Here is a 13802-nt window from a genome sequence, read left to right as displayed (position 1 = left end):
TGGGCATTACAGGGTGGGTCATCGTGTGTGATGGGCATTATGGTGGGGGCCATCATGTGTGATGGGCATTACAGTGTGGGTCATCATGTGCGATGGGCATTACAGTGTGGGTCATCATGTGTGATGGGCATTACAGTGGGGGCCATCATGTGCGATGGGCATTACAGTGTGGACCACCATCATGTGCGATGGGCATTACAGTGTGGACCACCATCATGTGCGATGGGCATTACAGTGTGGACCACCATCATGTGCGATGGGCATTACAGTGTGGGCCACCATCGTGTGTGATAGGCATTACGGTGTGGGCCATCATGTGTGATGGGCATTACAGTGGGGACCATCATGTGTGATGGGCATTACAGTGTGGGTCATCATGTGTGATGGGCTTTACAGTGTGGGCCACCATCATGTGCGATGGGCATTACGGTGGAGGCCATCATGTGTGATGGGCATAACAGTGTGGGTCATCGTGTGTGATGGGCATTACAGTGTGGGCCATCATGTGTGAAAGACATTACGGTGTAGGTCATCGTGTGTGATGGGCATTACAGTGTGGGCCATCATGTGTGAAAGACATTACGGTGTAGGTCATCGTGTGTGATGGGCATTACAGTGTGGGTCATCATGTGCGATAGGCATTACAGTCTGGGTCGTCATGTGCGATGGGCATTACAGTGTGGGCCACCATCATGTGCGATGGGCATTACGGTGGAGGCCATCATTTGTGATGGGCATAACAGTGTGGGTCATCGTGTGTGATGGGCATTACAGTGTGGGCCATCATGTGTGAAAGACATTACGGTGTGGGTCATCGTGTGTGATGGGCATTACAGTGTGGGTCATCGTGTCTGATGGGCATTACAGTGGGGACCATCATGTGTGATAGGCATTACGGTGGGGGCCATCATGTGTGATGGGCATTACTGTGGGGGCCACCATTGTGTGTGATGGGCATTACAGTGTGGGTTATCATGTGTGATGGGCATTACGGTGGGGGCCACCATTGTGTGTGATGGGACCAAATAAACATATCAAATAAAAGAGATGCTCCGAACAATGGGCGTTTCCGCCAGACTAAGATCCCGAAATGAGTGCCATCTTCCCGGCCTTGGATTCTCCCAAGAATTGCATCCCACAGAATGCGGTGCGACCGCGGCTCTGCGCCATTATATTGGATGGAAGCCTGCGCTCTGCATGCTCCGCTGCGCTCTCTGCTGTAATTGTTTTTTTTCCTGCTGGACTCCTGTGCATACTGTGACTACTGGCCATACTCCACTGTGTATACGTTACTGTGACTGCTGGTCATACCCCTCTGTGTATACGTTAATGTGAATGCTGGCTATACCCCCACTGTGTAGACGTTACTGTGACTGTTGGTCATACCCCTCTGTGTATACGTTACTGTGACTGCTGGCTATACCCCCACTGTGTATACATTACTGTGACTGCTGGCCATACCCCTCTGTGTATACGTTACTGTGACTGCTGGCTATACCCCCACTGTGTATACGTTACTTTGACTGCTGGCCATACCCCTCTGTGTATACGTTAGTGTGACTGCTGGCTATACCCCCACTGTGTATACGTTACTGTGACTGCTGGATATACCCCCAGTGTGTATACGTTACTGTGACTGCTGGATATACCCCCACTGTGTATAGGTTACTGTGACTGCTGGATATACCCCCACTGTGTATACGTTACTGTGACTGCTGGCCATACCCCTCTGTGTATACGTTACTGTGACTGCTGGCTATACCCCCACTGTGTATACGTTACTGTGACTGCTGGCCATACCCCTCTGTGTATACATTACTGTGACTGCTGGCCATACCCCTCTCTGTATACATTACTGTGACTGCTGGCCATACCCCCGCTGTGTATATGCAGTGCATGCACAGACCCCCATCATCGTAAAGGATCCAAATTTGGATCAGACCGAACGGGTCTGCATTGGCCCCACCGTAAAGTGGGAGTGTGGATCGTATTGTCAACACCACTTAGGTCGACAGTCATTAGGTCGACACCATTGGGTCGACAGGTGTCAAGGTCGACTGGTGTCTAGATCGACATGGGTGAAGGTCGACAGGTGTCAATGTCAACACGGGTTTAGGTTGACAGGTCAGAAGGTCGACATGGGTTTTTTTTACTGTTTTTTTTTTACCCGAATGTCGACACAGTCAACATGGACATAGTTGGAAGTCAACCGAAAGCTCCTCGCATCGCTCACTATGCTCGCAATGCTTCGGTACGGTGCCACGCTGCGCTCGGCACACTATTTTATTCTCCCACCACGCCCTAGTGCATGGTAGGGCATGAAATACCGCCTGTCGGCACATGTCAGCTCAAAAACCAGTAAAAAACATGTTGACCTAACCCATGTTGACCTAACACTGCGTCGACCTAAACCCATGTCGACATTGTCCCATGTCGACATTGTCCCATGTCGACCTTCATTGATGTCGGCCTAGACACCTGTCGACCTTGCCACCTGTCGACCCAATGTTGTCGACCTATTGACTGTTGACCTAAGTGATGTCGACAATATGACCGTATACCGTAAAGTGGCTGCTGGCAATTCCCCACACTCTGATTTTTATAGGGCAGGGCGCTGACCACCAGGCTGAGCACTTTTTTCAATCGAAAGAGCACATTTTATACTAGAAATTTATATCAGAAACAGAAAAAATTATAAGAATTATGCCCATTACACATTGTCATACTCTGCTATGGCCATTACATATTCTGTCGCAATGACAACACATTATACCACACACTGTAATACCCATTACACATTATACCACACACACACACACCATAATGCCCATTAAACATTATACCACAACACCATAATGCCCATTACTCATTATACCACACACGATAATGTCCATTACCCATTGTCATACTGAGCTATGTCCATTACATATTCTGTAATAATGACAACTACACTTTATACCACACAACGTAATACCCATTACACATTATACCACACACCATAATGCCCATTACACATTATACCACACACCGTAATAACCATTACACATTGTCATACTGTGCTATACCCATTCCATTTTCTGTCATAATGACAACTACACATTATGGCATACACTGTAATGCTTCTTACACATTATACCAAACACCACAATGCCCATTACACATTATACCACACACCGTAATACCAATTACACATTATACCACACACCATAATGCCCATTACACATTATACCACACACCCTAATACCCATTACACATTGTCATACTGAGCTATGTCCATTACATATTATGTCATAATGACAACACACATTATGGCACACACACTGTAATGCCTCTTACACATTACACCACACACCATAATGCTTCTTACACATTATGGCACACACCGTAATACCCATTACACATGATGGCACACACCGAAGTTCTCAGTGGCACGTCAGCGCGTGGGGGGCAGCGTAAGGGCGCACAGTGCCACACACAAAAAGGGCAGGGAGCATTTTGAGGTTTTAAAAACGGGCAGGGTGCAGCACCCTGTAAAATAAGCTTAGAAGGAACACTAGTGATATTATGCTGGGTACACATTGGTTAGCTGAAACTGGGGAACGTGCATGTGGCTGATATACCAGACATAGCCAAGCGATGTTCATAAAACATTCAGTGATTTTACTCTTTCCTTTATCCTGAAATGCCATTGGTAATCAAGATGTATATCCAATAAAGATCAATGACTGTATTTAATGTGTGTGATTTTTATAGGGCAGGGCGCTGACCACCAGGCTGAGCACTTTTTTCAATCGAAAGAGCACATTTTATACTAGAAATTTATATCAGAAACAGAAAAAATTATAAGAATTATGCCCATTACACATTGTCATACTCTGCTATGGCCATTACATATTCTGTCGCAATGACAACACATTATACCACACACTGTAATACCCATTACACATTATACCACACACACACACACACACACCATAATGCCCATTAAACATTATACCACAACACCATAATGCCCATTACTCATTATACCACACACGATAATGTCCATTACCCATTGTCATACTGAGCTATGTCCATTACATATTCTGTAATAATGACAACTACACTTTATACCACACAACGTAATACCCATTACACATTATACCACACACCATAATGCCCATTACACATTATACCACACACCGTAATAACCATTACACATTGTCATACTGTGCTATACCCATTCCATTTTCTGTCATAATGACAACTACACATTATGGCATACACTGTAATGCTTCTTACACATTATACCAAACACCACAATGCCCATTACACATTATACCACACACCGTAATAACCATTACACATTGTCATACTGTGCTATACCCATTCCATTTTCTGTCATAATGACAACTACACATTATGGCATACACTGTAATGCTTCTTACACATTATACCAAACACCACAATGCCCATTACACATTATACCACACACCGTAATACCAATTACACATTATACCACACACCATAATGCCCATTACACATTATACCACACACCCTAATACCCATTACACATTGTCATACTGAGCTATGTCCATTACATATTATGTCATAATGACAACACACATTATGGCACACACACTGTAATGCCTCTTACACATTACACCACACACCATAATGCTTCTTACACATTATGGCACACACCGTAATACCCATTACACATGATGGCACACACCGAAGTTCTCAGTGGCACGTCAGCGCGGTGGGGGGCAGCGTAAGGGCGCACAGTGCCACACACAAAAAGGGCAGGGAGCATTTTGAGGTTTTAAAAACGGGCAGGGTGCAGCACCCTGTAAAATAAGCTTAGAAGGAACACTAATGATATTATGCTGGGTACACATTGGTTAGCTGAAACTGGGGAACGTGCATGTGGCTGATATACCAGACATAGCCAAGCGATGTTCATAAAACATTCAGTGATTTTACTCTTTCCTTTATCCTGAAATGCCATTGGTAATCAAGATGTATATCCAATAAAGATCAATGACTGTATTTAATGTGTACATTATGTGCTTGGTTGCATTACAGAGAAACATATTAGGCCCATGAGTACGTTACCTCAGGGCAAAAATATCCCATTTTTATTTAGGATGTTGAGCTACCACATTAGTCAGTGTTACTAATATAGTTATATACTCATGTGTTTGTGTATGTCTCCTTGATGAACAGTATGGGCATCCGGTACCGGATGGGAAGGGTTCCAAGAGCCCCAGAATCTCCGCAGCCCTTGACACCTTCCTCCCCTTCTGCTGTGGTGATGTCCGCATCTGTTCCAAACCTCCCGAGGTAGGTACTTGTGTAGACGTTTTGTTTGAGCCAAGTGTTACTATTCGGCCCAAATATCAACTGCAATAAAGAGAAGTTACTGTCCTCCTTATACTACACACTTGCTGTCCCTTTCTCACGGAGCCACGGACTGCGAAGAGGCCCAGATATCACTGGGAAGGGACAGCGAGTGTGGGACTGTAATATTACCAGGTCTTTATTAAACTCCACACAGACATAGGCATTCATCCACACTCACGCTACTTATCTAAGAAATAAAGACGCGTACAACTGAATGGGCTTAAAGGGGACGGCTTATTTATTTTGAGCAGGGGCGGCCTATTTGAATCTAACTCAAATTTATGTCCCTGCTCTAACTAAGGTGGCGGGCAAAGAACGGCATGCAAGATAAATAACATTGCTGGAAAATAACAAAATAATAAAAATAACAAACTCCGGATCTAAGGGTCTCCTGCCCTTAATTGCCAAGGACCGGCCACCTGCCAGCGTCCAAGACAACGGCACAATTTGTAAGCGGACTTTTCAAAAAGGGGGCCAATTGCCCTTAAGGTCAGGGGGTTGACCTTCTGCTTCTGCCCCTGACCTCGCAATATCACTTAAGGCAGAGCTCACCACTCTGCCCGAGTCCTCAATAAATTGGGCCACCTGCCCTAACTTACAAATGTCCGCAACAATTTACCCTATCCGAAGTAGATGATCGTTAAGGACCAGATGTGTGCCCACCTGGATCGGTGATGCCCACATCTCGACATCAACCACCAGCTAAGTGTAGATACAGCTCTAATTTAAACTACCGTTCTTTCCGCCATATCAGTTCAAACTTGAACTGACCCGCCACCAACCTAATGACAAAAATTCCCTCAACTAAACCTCTAAACTCCTCAATGCGTCTATCAAATTCTGAAAAAACAAGTCCATGCCGCCTATAGAGAGATGCACCCCATCCGGCCTGTACAGGGTCTCGTCTCTAAAGGATATGGCCTTGTGCCTGACGACCACTCCGCCCTCCGATACTATCGCCCTGCCGACTACAGAATTTATCCGCCTCCGTACCAAATCGATGGCACCCGGATTGAGTGCATCTCTCCAAACCCTTCTAGGTATAATCTCTGACCAAAAGAAACGGCAAAATCGCCAGTCTCTGCTCAGATCCAGCAATAAATTCCTAATCTCAATTCGTCTATTGAGACCGGAACTATGCGTTAGGTCGTTGCCCCCCAGGTGAATGATGACAAAAAGTGGGTAACCAAATTACCCAACCGACTCATCCAAAAGACCCCTCAACGCGGACCACCTCATACCTCTACGCCCCAGCCAACGGATAAATCGCGTTTCAGGGAAACGTTCCGTATCCGTGGTTACCTGGGACAGGGACAACCAATACATAAATGAATGCCCCACCATCCAAATCATATAGGTGTCCAAGCGTTGACCTGTAAGTCGAAATGATAGATACTGTTAGAAAATTGAAATAAAGGCAAACATCTGGCAAAATTTTAAAGGGGGGCCCGGGAGATTCCCTTAAAGGTGATTTTGGAGTTCTATATTAAATTGTTGATAACTAATAGGACTGTGATTTGGGTGATCTATTTACAACTAATTGATTATTTGACCCACTTAAATTATGTATAATCATACCTGTTGCTTCTCACTCTATGAGAAAAGGGGGGGGGGGGGGGGTCACCCGATTTGACTTGAGGCAAAAAACACAAATCTTCCACCAGTTGGCTAGAGCCTAATTTAAGACTGGTGATAACACAAAAAATTCCTCAAGGCCCCTCAAACACTAAAGCGTGTTTGGGCGAGCGGCTACTCCTCAAATGGGCTCACTGGACTATGTCGGCCTGATGTATCGCTTAAATGCACCATACCGCCATCTTCCGAGTGCTCGTATGTCGACCTGAGACCAACCCGCCGCAGCGGCTGCCGAAGCGGCGCCGATACGGAAAGAGTGTGTCCCAAAGTCGGCTGGAGAAAGACCCTGATGCAATATACAGCGCCTGAAAACCGACCTAAACTGGAAGTTAGTAAGGGGGGACCCGTCGATGTGCATCAGCCAGGCCCCGGGCAATTGTGGCCGCAACTCCACGTAAGCCAGAGCCGCCGCCACCGGACAGATCCGGCGGTCGCCACTCCGACCCAAATGGACCCACTGCCCCCTGCCCGCTACATCGGTCTTTGAGCGCTGTATCTTGCACCATAAACCGTCGTGGTGCACGTCGACATGGCCGAACAGCATAGGCGAGGGAGATGCCCTGGTTGCGGACACCAGTTCGCCTACTCTGAACGCCCCATGGAAAGCCATGGCAAAGGCCAGCCTGAAAAGCCGAACCTCGTAATCGTTTGAGCCAATTACTCTTAGGGACCTCGAGATTCGACGCAACAGGCCGGCATCAATCGGCCGTCGCCTGTCGGGCAAAACCGGCCTGGCTCAGGCCCATCCCTTTAGCATCCTGGAAAGTAAGAAGGACTTGGTGATGTCTCTCTTCCCACCAAGACGCAAAAGAATGACATACCTGCCAGAGAGCGTCCAACAAAACTTCTGGACTTACCCTCCGTGTACAGGTTCCATACATAGGCATTAATAAGACGCTTAGAGCTCTTACCTGTGCCACCCTGTTCAAGCATGAACTCGCTCCAGCGCTCCCATGAGGCCAGATAAGCTCTAAATGACGCTGACGCTAGCGACCGCAGGGCCAGCTCCTCTACCCCTCCAGAGGCACCTGCCATAAAAAAGATGGACATTGTTCCCCATACTTCTGGGCTAAAGGCACAAGTTGCCTGAATCTTACCCATTCGAAACGGGACAATGCATCCGCTACTTCATTAAGTACGCCTGGGACGTGCTTGGCTCGCAACGTAATGTTGTTCGACAAGCACATCATCACTATCCGTGCCAAAATACGTAAAACTGGGAGAGAGGTTGACCTTAGTTGCGTAATGGATTGGACCACCCCTAGGTTATCACACCAAAAGACAACCTCCCCGTTTCCCAAATTCTGCGCCCCAGAGCTCTAAGGCGACCATTATTTGAAATATTTCCAATAATAGCATATTCTTGGTCATGCCGTCTCGTGCCCAAGATTCGGGCCAGGCCTCTGCCCACCAACGTCCCGCATAAAATGCGCCGAATCCGGAAGATCCTGCAGCATCTGTATATAATTCCAACTCCGCATCTGCAACGGCTGGAGCTTGCCATATGCATATGCCGTTGAAATTATCCAGAAACATTTCCCACACTTTCAGATCCCTCTTCATTTCTGAAGATAGACGTAGAAAATGGTGGGGTTTGCGAATCCCGACGGTCGCTCGCTGAAGTTTTCTACAAAATATTTTGCCCATGGGTATAACTCTACATGCGAAATTAAACAGGCCCAATAAAGATTGAGCCTGTCTAAGTGTTAACTTAGCAGCCGCGATGGCATAACGTATTTCGTCATGTAGTCGGCGTACTTTATCTAGAGGAAGTTTACACAGACCTAGCTCGGAATCTATTTCAATTCCTAGGTACACCAATTCAGTAGTAGGTCCCTCGGTTTTTTCCCTGCCACGGGAACCCTGAAATCTCTCAATAAATCAAGCGCTGCTTCTAGTAACCTAAGTCACAGGTCAGAACTTGGAGGACCCACTAAAAGAAAGTCATCCAAATAATGAGTAATGCTGTCAGCTCCCGACACTTCCTGTAGGCACCACTGCAAAAATGTGCTAAAGCGCTCAAAATAAGCACATGAAATGGAGCAACCCATGGGCAAACATTTGTCTATGTAAAAACCCCCATTTAATTTAAATCCCATGTACTGAAATGCGTTCCCAAGTAAAGTCAATAGTCTAAAAGCCGATTCAACATCCCACCTGCACATGAGGGCACCGGGACCAATTTTTCGAATGATGTCTATAGCATCCTCAAATAAACAATAATTAACTGAGCATAAATCGTCATTGATGGCGTCATTGATAAACGACCCTATAGGACAAGAAAGATGCTGAATCGGCCTGAACTTCCCCTTAACTTTTTTGGGAACCACCCCAATAGGGGACAAAATTAGTACTTCCCTGGTGTTGTTGAAAATAGGCCTGCCATGCGACCTAGTTTTACCTCGGCTTCAACTTTTTGGGATATTACCGCTCCAGCTATGGTAACATCCTGACCAATACTATTGGAGTTGGGGCCCTGACCAATACTATTGGAGTTGGGGCTCTATCCAACGACAGGGGCCGCTGGACCGCGGCTTTGTTTTGTCGTGGACTGAGCCCCACCTCCCCCACCAGTTGGAGGTTTTGTGCAATCCTTGATTGCGTGTTGACCTCCGCATCTGATACAAAGGTGCCGAAAACGACACCGGTTTCCCAGGCTGCATTGCCCATTATTAAATGAGTAGCACCTACCATGGCCATGCTTCGTATTACTTCCCTTATTAATATTATTGTAAGGCCTGCTCCCATACTGTCTTACCCACCCCTTATTCTCAGGAGCCCTAATAGGTGTAGCTGATTCGGCAACTTCGCCGTATAATTCTACGTCTTTCTTACCAAAATCGTACACCTCCCGGCCATGCTGCTTCCTCCTAAACTCTTCGTCATAGACCCGCCAACCGGGACCGACGTAAGAGGTGTAGAGTTTATGAATAAGGAACTGGTATCTCACCAGGTTCACATATTCATCTGGATGCGTCTCTAAATAACAGGCCGCAAAAATAAGTATGCCTCTTACCCAGTTATTATAAGTGCGAAAGGCATCCTCGCTAGCGGGTCCTTTCTTCCTTGCGGCTAGAAGGGCCCGCCTATCTTCGCTTGTTAAAGCAAAGATATCTACATAGCGCCCTTTTCTTATTCTATCCCTAGCCCTAGGGCGCAAACCACGCTTAACAGCGGTGTTCGCGCACTGCACTGCATCAGACTCAACCGATACATTGGAGGACCCGGAGCTATGGGACCTATATTCCCTACGCCTCTTCCGCCTTCGTCTCCTCACGACGCCGTCCGAAGATGACTTATCTTCGGAAGACGTCGATGCCAATGAGGAATCCGAGGTTTCATTTCTGCGCCGTCTCTTCCGAGCCTTTGCAGATCTTTTCCGCTTAGCTTTCTTCTCTACAGAGGAATCCTCTGACCCACCACTACTAGACCCTGCATTATCATCATTTGACCAGTCAGGATCATTCGTGGACTCACCAGTATCAGATGATGCTGCCCTCCTTCTTCCACGTTCACCTCCTCCTTGACTTGACGATGGTCCTTCCATGGCTTGCTCCGCAGGTTCTTGACCTGTCAATAGAGGTTCATTAACAACCCCCATCACAGTTGCAACATTCGGTGATACCCTTTCTGCTGGGGAAATGGCGTTTCCCCCTCGCGCTGCAGTAATAGTCAGAGCTATCGCTTTGGCTATGATGTCAGATACTGACTCCACAGTCGCCGATGAAGCATTGTCCCCCTGCCCACCTGGCCCGGTGTTTAACAGGGGAGCGACTGCCGACACCACTGCGGCGCATATAGATGTAAGCGCTGATGCATCCAATGACACCATGTTACAATCTGTGTTCCTGCCAGTAACCGCGTCAGCATATGATCGACCTGGTTGCCGCTTGGCCCCTTTTGGGACCCTATCGACCTCCTTAGCCCTCTCTGCGACTAACCTTCTCCTCGCTGCCCGTCTAGTTCGGGCGTTCGAATTCTGGACCCCCTCTACCGAATCGAACTGCGAATTGACTTGAGGTTCCTGATCACTCCCCCCATCACCGTCATTCGACCCGTTAGAAGACCCTTGCGCTTGGTAGTTGTTTACGCTGCTTAATGAATCAACTTCACCTGCCTCGCTGCTGGACGAACCGGAGTCTCCGGAGTCCTCACTATTAGATTGCCACATAGCTACGGCTGATTTCAGCATGGCAAATTCAGCTTTATTAAGTTTATGCCTCATGTCCTCTATAAATTTTCTTTTGGGGTTGCTATTAGTCCAACCCCCACTAGATGGCGCTGTTGCTTCATTTCCTTTATTCTGACTGACTTGGGACCTGCTGCCTTTTTTACTTATAACAGCAGAGGGCGCTCCAGATCTATGAGTGCCTGGAACACCCTCTGCGCGCGCAGCATTGCCCCCATTGCGGCTCCTACTACAACCCACCGCAGTGCTCATGGTCACTGCACTCCCCTGCCTGCCTATAGGGCCCGCTCCGGTACCTTGACCGGTGCGTTGCGCCCTTGATTTTTTATTATCAGCCGCCCTTCCTACTGATGTGGATGCGGGTCTTGTACGACCCCTTGCATCCTGCCGTTGTACACTCGCGGCGGACGCTTCAGGCCTAGTGCCAGAGCTCCGCCGCGTCACGCGTCTGCATGATGACGCGGCTGGGACAGGCGCCGGCTCTGCCGCCTGTGTCCCCGCCGCTCTCACCCGCGCCCGCGACTGCCGTGAGCGGCTTGAAGGAAGGGGCGTATTGATTATCTTAGCCCCGCCACGCCGCCCTGCTCTCCCGGGCGAAAGGATAACCGCACGGACCACCGGAGCGGGCGCTCCTGCCCTCGCTCCGACAGCCCTCCGTCGAGGAGAGGGGGACAGGCCCCGCTCCTCACCCCTGCATGGCGGCCGGGCCCTAGCCCTCACAGACCCCCCAGCACTGTCACCTAGCGCCGCGTACCTAGCGGGAGCCCCCGCAGTGCGCTTAGGCCTAGGGGACATAGCCACAGGATCTATAAAGCACTTTAAAAGAAAAAGCTTCTAAAAGAAAGAGGGGTAGAAGGATGAAGTTAAAGAGTGTTAGTAAGACCAAAGGAAAATAGAGTAGGAAAGGAAAGAATAGGAATAGAAAATTATAGGAATATGTGTCTCTAAACAGGCTAAAATTGTTCTGTACTCAACAGTCCAACGTTTCCTGAAGCAAGAGGCAGAATCTTCTGGAAGCAAGAACATCACCCCATCAATCTCCACCTCTGACCTCAAGCAGCCTATCCTGGACCGTCATTCAAATCAGCCGGCCCGTCAATCAAGATAAGCCGAACCCCCGGACCCAGATCCAGTGTGTGAGCTAAGGATTCCTGCCAATAGCCAGGTGAGTTTATGCTGTTTTCAGCCAGACAAGCTGGCTTCTACAGTCTTACTCTACAGAGAATGGTTCATTCATTAGGACAGGCATGTCCAAACTATGGCCCTCCAGCTGTTGTGAAACTACACATCCCAGCATGCCTTGCAATAGTTTAACATTCCCTAAAAGCAAAACTGAGGCAAGGCATGATGGGACACAACAGCTGGAGGGCCATAGTTTGGACATGCTTGCATTAGGACCTTCTCCCTGTTCACTTCCCTATTGTCGACCTAATGCTTGTGTCGACCTGTTGACCCTATGACCCATACCCGTCTTATGCTGGGCATACACTATGCAATGTCTGTCAGACCAGCAGACCCTTTATCGGACCGCCTGAAACCAGCAGATATACGCTATGAGATAGTAGTGTATGGCCACATGATCCGGGTTCCTTCCCTGTAGAGAGAGCATTTCCCCGTGCCTCCCCTGTGACAGAACTGGTGAAAGGATGGGCGGTCATTTTGGAATGTTGGAAATTGTCTCTTGCCCGACAGGCCGATTGGTTGCAGCTACCCACTATGCACTCATTGGCCGGATCCTCTGATAATCAGCCAGTCAGGACAATGATTGCATAAAGTTTGCATATGTATTACAGAAACTTCTCTTGTACGAGGTAAAGGGACGCTGTTTGTAACCATATGTTCTTGTAATCACATTACACTCTTGTTACATGTTTGTTACGGCCTTGACCCACGTTGGATGACGTGTGTAAACTCTTACAATTACGGGACACACTGTCTGTATTATGGATTCTGGGTAGTGCCTGGGTGGCACCATGCGATGCCCGGAACTGCTCCGTACTGTGGATGCGTATGCCGGCTTCTTCCTTCATAGTAGCTTTCAGACGGAAACCGGATGCCTGCTTCAGAAGTATCTTCTGTACCCAGTGCGAAGTGGGGCCAAGCCCAGATACTAATGATGACTGCAGTGGGCGGGATAGACTTTCACGTGTGGATTGTTAGTGTACACAGGATACTCCCGCATTACCATATGGAAGTGAGCAGTTTGCCGCGGATGAGTTACATTTACACCCAATCTTCCGGTGACAATATACATATTACTGAGTTATTTAATAGTCCACATTTTCAGTTGTTTTTTCCCTTCTTGCTATCTCTTTATGTGACTGCTACAGTAAGTACAGGACACGCTGAGCAGCTTTATGTGACTGCTACAGTAAGTACAGGACACGCTAAGCAACTTTATGTGACTGCTACAGTAAGTACAGTACACACTGAGCAGCTTTATGTGACTGCTACAGTAAGCACATCACATGCTGAGCAGCTTTATGTGACTGCTACAGTAAGTACAGCAGACGCTGAACAGCTTTATGTGACTGCTACAGTAAGTACAGCATATGCTCAGCAGCTTTGTGACTGCTACAGTAAGTACAGGACA

The 13802-nt window shown here is 47.7% G+C and overlaps 1 long non-coding RNA gene across 3 annotated transcripts in view; it reads left to right on the top strand.

Moving 5' to 3' along the window:
• Nucleotides 1-13802, top strand: part of LOC146049805 (uncharacterized) — a 54191-nt gene that overhangs the window by 3570 nt on the left and 36819 nt on the right. For all 3 annotated transcript variants that reach the window (XR_014466207.1, XR_014466208.1, XR_014466206.1), the window contains one exon: nucleotides 5209-5325. This is a non-coding gene — a long non-coding RNA (uncharacterized LOC146049805). The remainder of the gene's footprint in view (nucleotides 1-5208; nucleotides 5326-13802) is intronic.

This window comes from Crinia signifera, chromosome 12 (assembly GCF_055691185.1).
Source record: "Crinia signifera chromosome 12, ASM5569118v1, whole genome shotgun sequence".
NCBI classification, from domain to species: Eukaryota; Metazoa; Chordata; class Amphibia; order Anura; family Myobatrachidae; genus Crinia; species Crinia signifera.
Note: the sequence above shows the minus strand (reverse complement) of the source record. Positions and strands in the feature narration are given on the sequence as shown.